Genomic DNA, 11387 nt, shown 5'->3' with positions numbered 1-11387 from the left:
ATTATCACAAACTTAGTGGCTTAAAACAACACTAATTGGGGCGCCTTCAGCTTAGGTCATGATCCCAGGGTCCTGGGATTGAGCTCCACATCAGGCTCCCTGCTCAGAGGGAAGCCTGCTTCTACCTCTCTTTCTCCCCACTGTTCCCCCTACTTGTGCTCTCTCACTCTCTCTGTCAAATAAATAAATAAAATCTTAAAAACAAACCCAAACAAAACCACACATTTATTGTCCTAAAGTTTTGGAGGTTAGAAGTCTAAAATGGTTCTCAATGAACTTAAATTAAGGTGTCAGCATAGCTACATTCCTTCGGAGAGGCTGTAGGGGAGAACTCATTTTCCTTGCCTTTTCCAGCTTCTAGAAGCTGCCCGTATTTCTTGGCCCGTGGCCCCGTCTCCAAAGCCCACAGTAGCCGACTGAGTCTTTCTCACATTACATCACTCCGATTCAGACTCTCTTACCTCCCTCATTCACTTAGAAAGACTTGTGATTACATTAGCTGTACCCAGATATTCCAGAATAATCTCCTCATCTCAAGATCTTTAACTTAATCACAAAGACGAAGTCCCTTTTGCCAACCCATTCACAGATTCTGGGGATTAGATACGGAAACCATTGGCAGGCCATTAGTCTGCCTACCACATGTACCATAAAATAAAGCATAAACACATAATGCTACAGAAAGATACTGGCAAAAGATTCCAATTATATTAATTTTTAAAGAACATAAAACAGTATGATATACTGTGTGGGGGAACACATGGTTTGTGAAAATAAATGTGGGATGATATACTGGCCATCTGTTGCATAGCAGTGACCCTGGGGAAAGGAAGAAAGAAGGGAGAGGAAAGGGTTAAGGGTATCACTTTATTTCTTTAGGAAATCTGAAGCAAAATGTTAACATCTTGTAAATCTAGGGGGCTGTTACATGAATGGAAGTCTGTTACATTCTCTTACATGTGGTATTACTTCATACTTGTTAACTAAGAAACATTGTTAATATCCAGCAGCATCTCAGTGTTGAATAACCTGAACTCACTCCAATGTGAGTTTGCTGTCATAAAGAAACCAGTTTTCCATAAGTTTTTGTTTTGTCTTGTTTTGTTTTGTTTTTTTAGTTTTCCATAAGTTTTACAAAGCGTACTGGAAAGTGAGTAAAAATCTGTTTTGCTTCTATAACATTTGTTGTATGGTCTGCTTCTCCATACAATATTCTATCAGGTTGCTGGTTAGAACTCCCGTGGGTTAGCATTTAGCAGTCAAATTGATATTTTAATTCAAAGTGTTGATCTTTTCTGATTGAGGCACATAACTATCTAGTTACTTGTGGGATTTGAGTATTAATTTGATGACTGACCAGAATGGCAAGAAGAAATGAGAGAAGACCTATTCACTGAATGTGCTCACTGGGTACTGGGGAAATCACCCCAGAGATACCAGTTCTGAGACACTGCCTAATAAAACTATTAGATCTCAAAAAGAAGATAAAGTCTTAAAGGCCTCCAGGCAAAAATATCAAGTAAGTTACAAAAGAAAGAAGAATTAGTCTGGCAGCAAACTTTTCAGTCTACATATCAAGAAAGCAACAATGGACACAATTAAAAAAAAACAAACAAACAACAAAACACCAAAAAAAATCCAAGAAAACCCAAGGGTTTTATCCAACCAAGTTGTTCTTCAAATATCAAGGCTAAAGAAAAAATAACATAGGGAAATCTGCATCCATCCATCCTCCTTGAGATTTACTACAGGATGAGTATTATTTAACCAAATGATGACTGCGAAAAGTTCAGGAAACATGATGGTGAGTACTTTGAAGCATGTAAATGTACCTCTAAGATTAAATAAAAAATTGGGACAAAGGTAGAAGACCAGTGTACAGAAGTTATATATTATAACAAAATTGAAACAGAGAAACTAAATATCAGAGAAGGGAACAAGAAAGTAGAAAATAGAATGAGATTATTGGTTATTGTAGATAATAGGTGGGCTTTAAAGGATACTGATTAAAAAAATGAACCAGATGATAAAAATTAAATAAGAAAATAAAGGAGAGACCTAAACATGAGACTGAAACCAGAAAGCTCCTAAAAGAAAACATAGGCAGTAATCTCTTGGACATCAACCACAGAAAATTTTTATGGATAGTTCTCTTCAGGCAATGGTAACAAAAGCAAGAATAAACTACTGGGACTACACCAAAATAAAAGCATTTTGCACAGCAATGAAAACTGTTGACAAACCAAAAGACACCTATTAATGGGACAAAATATCTGTAAATGATGCAACCAGTAGGACGTTAATATCCAAAATATATCAAGAATATTTACAACTCAAAAAACCCCAAATAATCCAATTAAGAAATGGGAAGAGGACTTGAAGAGGACATTTTTCCAAAGAAGACATCCAGAGGGCCGACAGACACATGAAAAGATGCTCAGCATCACTCACCATCAGGGAAATTCCACATCAACACCATAGTGAGATCCACCTCCCGCCTGTCAGGATGGCTAGTATTGAAGGACAAGAAATAGCAAGTGTTGATGACGCTGTGGAGGAAAAGGAACCCCATTAGCCACTGTGGAAAACAGTATGGAAGTACATTAAAACATTAAAAGTAGGAATACCACACAATCCAGGAATTCCACTGTTGGGTATTTACCTGAAGAAAATGAAACCATGAATCCAAAAAGGTACATGCAGGCCTATGCCCATTGCAGGATTACTTAAACAACAGCCAAGTTATGGAAGCAATACAAGTGTCCATCGAGAGATAAATGAATAAAAAAAAGATGTGATATGTGGTACACACACAGGAATATGACTTAACCATAAAAAAGAGCAAGATCTAAATAAATTTAAAAAAAAAAAAAAAAAAGAGCAAGATCTTGCCACTTGTAACAACATGGATGGACCTGGAGGGCATCATGCTAAGTAAGTCAGTTGGAGAAAGACAAATACCATGTGTTTTCACTTATATGTGGAATCTAAAAAAAAAAAAAAAAAAGCAAAAACCACCCCAAATAATAAAAGACTCTTAAATACAGAGAACAAACCGGTGGTTACCAGAGAGAAGCTGGGTGAGGGGGAGGGGAGGATAAGATAGGTGAAAAGGATTGAGGTGTACAAACTTCCAGTTATGAAATAAAAATCAAAAAAGGGGAAAAAAAAAGAAAAGAAAACAGGAGAGCAAGGGCATTAAAAACCTACAAAGGATGGGCGCCTGGGTGGCTCAGTGGGTTAAGCCCCTGCCTTAGGCTCAGGTCATGATCTCAGGGTCCTGGGATCGAGTCCCACATCGGGCTCTCTGTTCAGCAGGGAGCCTGCTTCCCCCTCTCTCTCTCTCTGCCTGCCTCTCTGCCTACTTGTGATCTCTCTCTCGCTGTCAAATAAATAAACAAATAAAATCTTAAAAAAAAAAAAAAAACTTACAAAGGACTCTGCCTCTAGCACGATAGAGTAACAGGAACGGGATTCACTCTCCCCCCTTAACATGACTAAAAAAAAGACAAAAGCTGTGACACAATGGTTTTCAGACATTGCACCTCACATAAGGAAGAACAAGGATTCCTGAGAGAGGGAACATACAAGGAGAGGAGAGTGAGTGCCGACCTTGCTGTCTGGAGACTATCTCCAGGTTGTGGGGGAGCGAAGGAGAGCCCAGGGGTTTCCCTGAGTTGAGGAAATGGAATCAGAAGTTCTGGGAGGCCCAAACGGCTATCGTGTGCAGGGCAAGGTGTCAGGAGACAGCTGCGTGTGTACACACACACACACACACACACACACACACACGCACACAGCACCCAAGATTGGCAGAGGGTCTTTTTCTAGTCTCCTCAGTGCATGTTTACCAGGAAAGTACTCAAGGCTGTGGAAGGAACGAGCCTTTCAGATTAAAGAGAACAATCCTGAGAGGTCACAAGGGGCTAGGAATTGTTCTTGCGCTCACCAGCCTGAGTGGGAAGCCTCACAACTCACGGTGAGCAAGCAGAGTACTCAGAAAGTTACTGCCTCAGTAATGGAGTCGTATTAGTCACAGACGAAAGGCTGTTCTGATCCCATCTAACCAACCGAAAAAACAAAATGGAAAGGATCAAACTATCTTTAAATAGCTTAACTTCATCCCAGAACAAAGCTTAATGATATTTATAGGAATACAAAAACATCTAGTACTCAAAACAAGATACAATATTCAGTTAAAAAAAAAAATTCTGGTGTTCTGGTATTCAGTCAAAAATTTCTGAGCACACAGGGGCATGTGGCTGGCTCAGTCGGTAGAGCACACGACTTTTGATCTTGGGTTGAGAGTTCAAGTCCAACATTGGACCTAGCGGACCTAAGTACATTAGGACCATTGGACCTAAGTACAGAGGTAACCACCAGAAGAAAATATGAACTTTCCTAAATACCAAGAATGTTTTAATAAATAATAGTAAAGAATACACACTTTTTTTTTTCTTAAGAGAGTGTGTGTGCGTGGGGGTAGAGAGAGGGAGGGGCAGAAAGAGAGAGAGAATCTGAAGCAGGCTCTGGGTTTGATCTCATGATTCTGAAATCATGACTTGAGCGAAACCAAGAGCTGGACACTTACCTGAGCCACCCAGGCACTCCAAGAATGCACATCTTTTAGAAAAGGAAGTACGGCAAATAAAATAGATATCACTATAAAATTGGCCAGAGACCAAACATACCAGTTACATCAATAAATGTGAACGGGCATAACTCATCTACTAAAAGAGTAATAAGGGGCGCCTGGGTGGCTCAGTGGGTTAAGCCTCTGCCTTCGGCTCAGGTCATGATCTCAGGGTCCTGGGATCGAGCCCCGCATCGGGCTCTCTGCTCAGCAGGGAGCCTGCTTCCCCCTCTCTCTCTCCTTGCCTCTCTATCTACCTGTGATCTCTCTATATATACCAAAAAAAAAAAAAAAAAAAAAGAGTAATAATTTCACTTTGAGGCATAAAACTAGACCCAACAATATGCTGCAAGCAAGACACAGACCCCAAACAAAATGATGCAGAAAGACTATGCATAAAGGTATGGGTGAAGGTATATTAGACTAACAGAAAAATAAAAGGAGACAAAACATGGAAATTATCACAAAAGAGCTTTATGCTTACCCGTATACATTCTTTAGTATTTATTAACAGCATTTTAACTTCTCAAATTGACCCACGGACCCTGAAAATGGCTCTATATTTGTACCTGGTTTCACTGCCTTTTTTATGTGGGACCGACTATAATTACAGCTGCCACGTGAAGAATGACTGACATGCCAGGCACAGCACCCAGAGGTACTTACACATCTCATTTAATCTTCACGACAACTCGGATGGCATTTATGTATTATTACTCCCAGTTTACTCTGGAGAAAATGGAAGGTCACAGAGGTCAAGTACTTTGTCCAAGGTCGGGCAGTAGTACGTGGCGTACCAGTACTCAGCCTCAGGTCTGCTGGAGTCCCTTGCCCTGGACCAGCTGGTACTCCACTCTGCCTCATCTTCTGTGAAGTCCTGATGAGGTGTTTCAAATATGGACAGGTTACCAGACTGCATGTTGAATATGATGTCACCTATAAAAATATGCCATGTAGAATAAATACGTATTATAATCTGCATCAGGGTGGGTTGGAGCTCCACATTGGGCATTTTGGTGGAGCTCTAACCCACGACCCTGTGATCAGAAGCTACACACTCCACTAACTGAGCCATCCAGGCACTCCATACCTTTTCTATTTTTAAGACAAATAGGAGGACAGAAAAAAAAAAAAAGGAGGACAGTGCTGGTTTACTTTAAATGGCCATTGCAACATGGGTTATTGTATAAAGCAAAAGTTTACTTCAGGATCCTAATTAATTATACTATTATATATATATATATGTATATATATATATATATATGATCTCCCACTTAGTTTTTCTTTGGGCACAATCATATGAACAGAATCATTAATTAATTGTTATTTTGTTTTCCTAAAATATTTTGATATCATAAACATGCTCTTATTTTTCAGATTTTATTTTCAAGTAATCTCCACACCCAACGTGGGGCTCAAACTCACAACCCTGAGATCACAAGTCCTGTGCTCCACCAACTGAGCCAGCCAGGTGCCCCTGACTTGCTCAACTCTTGACCTGTGCCATTTCCATGGGTTATGGATCCTAACACAAACCACATTTGTATTCCTGACCTGAGTAATGTGGAAAATGCAGACTGTATATACAAATGCAGACAATGACAAAGGCTTTCATAAAGTTGCATTTATATGAACGTAATTTACATATATAGTATCTCCATTCAATTAGGAGCAGTAGCAACTTTATTTTTATCTGGATTTAAATTCCATAAGAACTCTAGCAATGTGCATAATGAGAATTCCCGGCTTCAGAAACTGTGTGACATGATAAATGTTCGTTGTGTTCAACTGCTGAGTGTGGGGGTAATTTGTTACATAGCAATAGATAAACAAAACATCATGATACAATCTAACTCCACTAAACCGATGATATGGAAGTTACTGGTTATCATGGCAGGACATCTCAAAACTTACTGAGGGGTTCTAACTAAGCCGATACTTAATAAATTGTTGGAGACAAAATGTCTCACAGGTTACAGAACGGGGCCTTCCAATACAGCTTTGATAGTGATATTAAGCATTTACTCATCACCATCTTCTAGGGAGCAAATCACTAAATGTGGATTGTAAGAATAATTTGGCCACATCCTCTGTTGGGGAATAAAGACGATCTTGTTTGCTTGTCTCTGAATTTAGATGAATAACTGCTTCCAACCCATTCTATTCTTTGATCTATTTTATGCCTGTCAAAGAACTCTGAATAAGAATTCAGCTTTCCTGATGGCTGGGAAGGGAGAGGGTGGTCCTCAATATGAGGCAGAACATTTGGATCTGTGGATGCTGTCGTAGCCTGCTCGGCTCAGCCAAAGGCCATCTGGACTAACCCCAAGTCTGACAAAGTCAGGTTTATTGGTTCAAGGAAATAGAGCCTGCATACCAGCAGAGCCCTGCGGCATTTGACCAAAGGAAGAAAGAGATAAGGTTATTATGTAATTTGGGGGAAGGGAGTTTAGGTAAAATTTAAATGAAGTAATGTTTGGATAGCCTCAAGCAAACGGGCTGCGCGTTAGAGGTCAGTTTTGGGTGTTAACTGCAAATCTAGACTCACAGCTTTGCTTCTTGGAAATTAGCAAATGAAGATAGCTACAGAAATGTCTTGTCTAGAAAACCCTTATCTGGAGACTGCATTTGGGTTGAAACTGCCTGTTTCACTATGTTAAAGACATAGATCTTCTGGCAAAAGTGGGACTTTCATTCTCACCGACTGCATTTTAAAGAGCAAAGTTTCCGACAGCCAATGATTTTAGAGCACAGTTTCTCACCAAGAAAACAGAAGTCACTCAAAACGGGGGTTTGTGACCTTGGGAGTAACACTATTTCTAGTTAACTTTGCAGCTGGCTTTGTGTCTGTTCTGCCAGCCAGATTTCAGGGTAGGGCAGTTTTTCCTTTCTCAGTAGAGTGTCTGAAGAGGGAATTGTTTGAATCTTTATTAAAAAAAAAAAAAAAAAAATCAGGGGCGCCTGGGTGGCTCAGTGGGTTAAAGCCTCTGCTTTCGGCTCAGGTCACGATCCCAGAGTCCTGAGCCCCACATCGGGTTCTCTGCTCAGCAGGGAGCCTGCTTCCCCCTCTCTCTCTGCCTGCCTTTCTGCCTACTTAGGATCTCTGTCAAATAAATAAATAAAATCTTAAAAAAAAAAAATCACCAGCTACTTTGCTGAATGTAGTACATCACAGATGAATACAATAAAAAATAACTGCTAATGTTTCAAAACCAACCAACTCCCAACAGTCATATTGTTTCACTGTTCCCAAATGCTTTTAGGTCAACTACATCATTCTTCCACAATTATCTAAAAAAAAGTGGTGTTCACGTCAGAGAGGTCCAGAGCATGATCTTAAAAGTAATTAAAACATTGTATGACTCAGGAAATGTAAGTTAAGGCAGGAACAAATGTTTTTTTATTCCATGAGAGCCTAAGAGATTGATGCCAAGAATGTTTCTTCCTTGTTAGAAGGTGTTAATCGGTGTCCAATCAGAAAAACACTCCAAATAATTCCAGTAAACAGGGATTTACTGTAGGGACTTGGCTATAAAGACATTGGAAGGGCTGGAAGAGCCAAGAAGTGGGGGCTGGGAAGGAGGTGGAGACCTACTGCCTTACTGGGGGACTGGGTCTGCATTACCATTCTTATATTACGAAATCAAGATAAAAATTCGAATCACAATTTGATACTGAAAAATCCCCAGAGTAGCCTGTTGAGTGGTGGTTCAGAGCCTGGACGTGAGGTACCAGCGATTCCTAGCCCCGTGACTCCTGGCAGGTTTTCTCACTTGGCAATTAGAGGAGGACCTCCCTCCCAGGGTTGGGGCAGGGGCTATTGAGGGCACACCTGGTGAACGGCTCATAGCAGGCTTGGACCACACATCAGCGGTCCTTCAATCTGCTGGAAGCGGCACCTGCCTAAACCTGAGGCCATGCCAGGGACGGTCACTCACCCTGGTGGAGAATGGAAGGAAAATTACATGGAAAGGACCAGGATCTTCCCTGCAAGTGTTGAGAGGGGGGAGGGGCGGTTGGAGTCAGACAGTCTTGAGTCAGTCTTGTTTTTGTTTTTTTTTTAAGATTTTCTTTATTTGTCAGAGAGAGGGAGAGCACAAGCAGAAGGAGCAGTAGAGGCAGAGGGAGAAGCAGGCTCCCTGCTGAGCAAGGAACCCAATGCGGGGCTCCATCCCAGAACCCCCACATCATGACCTGAGCCGAAGGCAGGTGCTTAACCAAACTGAGCCACCCAGGCGCCCCTTCCTGGGTTTAGTACCTGCTGTACTGCCTACCTGGTCCTGTGCGCTGGGAGTGCAGGTCTGAAGAGCTTACTGAGCTGCAGGTTTCCCACGTGGAAAACAGAAGCAAGGCAGATGTAAAAACTAAATGAGGTTTTTTTTTTTTTAAGTATGTGAAAAACCTAGCTTATAGCAGTTCAACGACAGGAACTGTCGTAATTAAATAATTCTTCATAAACAATTAACATATAAATAATTACAAATAATTGACATAATTAGACATTTAATTAAAAATCACTATCAAAATGTCATATTGTATCTGTCCTGTCATCATGTGCCGGGAAAACACTTATCTGCGTATGTTTTCAAAGGGAGAGCGTGGTGTGCATTCATGTCCACCAAGGATACTTCATTAAAGGTGGCTCGGGGCATTACTTTCTCTCTGGCCTGGATCCTGCATTCTGGATTTGGGATTCCTTGTCCCCGGATTCCAGGTTCTGAAAAGGGTGAAGTTCCCGGGTATCGCCAGCAGGTGGCGCAGCGATCCTTTGCCAGGCTCTCCTGAAAAATCCGCCAGGTTTGGAAGCCTGGGAAGTCAGAAGCTCTGGCAGGGTCAGCAGTTTACCTGGAAGTGTCCAAGAGGACGCACGATCTCAGTGAGGGGCACGAAGGCTAGGGATGAGAGTCACAGCAGGAGCAGGAGTTAAAAAAAAAAGTGTCCGTGAAAGGTACCCATGGGACTTGGGGAGGGGCTCTGGCCCAAAGCCCACATTCTTGCCAAAACATTAGTCGAGTGCTTACCTTGCGAGCCATGAACAGGGCACAGTGTGAAATCAGCCCCCTCAAACAGCTCACAGTCTTACCGAGGAGTCTGACACACGGACAAACGGCTAATATGAAACGTGAAAATAAGGGGACATCATGCCATCAACTAGCTTTAACCCCTATGCTCAGCCAGGCGCTTTGTGATCCTCTTCCTGCTCTGCACACGAGGAAACCGGGATTCAAGGGACTCACTCATTCCTCAAACGCACGAAGCTGAGAAACAACAGATTCAAGCCAGGCCGCTCTACGTGAAAGGCAATGGTTAGCAGCGCTTTACAAATCACTACTCCTCCACGAGAACACGCCAGCACAGCCCCGCTCCTTCAAAGAGCACCACTTGAGATTAGTGTCACCAAGCGCTGTCAATAACACGGCGGCGGGGGCGTGGGGGGGCGCCTGGGTGGCTCCGTGGGTCAAGCCTCTGCCTTCGTCTCGGGTCATGATCTCAGGGTCCTGGGATCGAGCCCGGAACTGGGCTCTCTGCTCCACAGGGAGCCTGCTTCCCGCCCCCCGCCTGCCTCTCTGCCTACTTTTGATTTCGCTCTCTGTCAAATAAATGAGTAAAATCTTTAAAAAAACACAAACAAACATGGCGAGCACCCGCCACTGGGCTCAGGTGCCGCTCTTTCCCTCCTCCCTGCTGGCACCTCCCACCTCTTCTCACTGTTCACGCACTGACCAAGGCATCTGGCTCACCTTCACCACCATCTTCGGGTCACTCCAGCGGCCTCCCACAGCCACAGCCTGGCCGTGGTGATAACTGACAGTTCGGCTGTAGGGAGCACTAGTTCCCACGTCCGCCTGTTTACAGCGACTTGGCCTTGCAGCTGGTGGGCTCACGTGCCCCCTTGCCGCCGTGGAAAACTGGTAAAAGGAAACCTCACTGAACGGGCGTGAGGAGGCCAGCAGGGGGAGCTCTCACGCCCTGCCGTCGGTGGTCAACTGCAGACCCAAAGGGAAGAATTAATTATCCCGCACGGGGAGAGGCACGTGAGTTAGCTACCACCCCTCTCCGTGCAGGTGGGAGAAAGGGTTCTCTCCTCCCCCTGCCCCAGCCCAGCCAATGGGAGACTGTCACAACTCAGCCAATGAAAAGCCGCTGCACGTTGAACTCCCGGTTTACACCAATGAACATTTTGTTTGTAACAGCTTATCCCCCGTTTCCTCTGTGAAAGACCCTCCTCTCCTTTGTCTTGTGGAATTGAGTGGATTTTGCCTGCTTGGCCCAAGTTATCTACCATTCTTGAATAAACCCATTTTTTGACGGGAAGATCACTGACAGTTCTATTTTCAAGGTTAGCACAGCTATTCTTTGCTGTCCTGGGTCCCCTGACAGCTGGTCCAGCTTCTCCCTGAGGTCATCTCTCCTTGACTTCACTTCTTTCTTTCCCCAGCTTAGTTCCCATCCTGTGGCGTATCTGCTACCCTTAAAGAACACCCGAAGCTCCCCCTCTTCCCACCTTGCTCCGTGGTGCTGGCTTCTACCTTGGATCACCTGTCCTTGGGACTGCATCCGCAGCTTTGGTGGGAAACCTCTCCGCAGGGGAGCCTGTTGGAAGAGGAGGGACGGCAATGGGCGATTCTGAGCAGAGCTGAGGTGGTGCTCATCGGAAGGCTTTGGGGTCGTCCAGGAGGGGAACGAGGGCGCGGGTTCCCAGGGCTGAAGACTGTGGAGTGGCCCTGACATCTGCTTGAGAGAAGGGGGAGCT

General features: G+C 43.4%; 1 long non-coding RNA gene across 2 annotated transcripts; it reads right to left on the bottom strand.

The window, feature by feature from the left end:
• Nucleotides 1–719: 719 nt before the first annotated feature.
• On the bottom strand, nt 720–10693 carry LOC123926324. 2 transcript variants are annotated; one of them, XR_006815219.1, is made up of 4 exons: nt 10375–10693; nt 5300–5569; nt 2452–2549; nt 720–819 (listed from the first exon to the last, which is right to left on the bottom strand). It is a non-coding gene; the product is annotated as an uncharacterized LOC123926324 (long non-coding RNA). The 2 variants fall into 2 exon arrangements; XR_006815218.1 differs by lacking the exon at nt 720–819 and having other exon boundaries at nt 2391–2549.
• Nucleotides 10694–11387: the final 694 nt, after the last annotated feature.

This window comes from Meles meles, chromosome 16 (genome assembly GCF_922984935.1).
Source record: "Meles meles chromosome 16, mMelMel3.1 paternal haplotype, whole genome shotgun sequence".
NCBI lineage: Eukaryota > Metazoa > Chordata > Mammalia > Carnivora > Mustelidae > Meles > Meles meles.
Note: the sequence above shows the minus strand (reverse complement) of the source record. Positions and strands in the feature narration are given on the sequence as shown.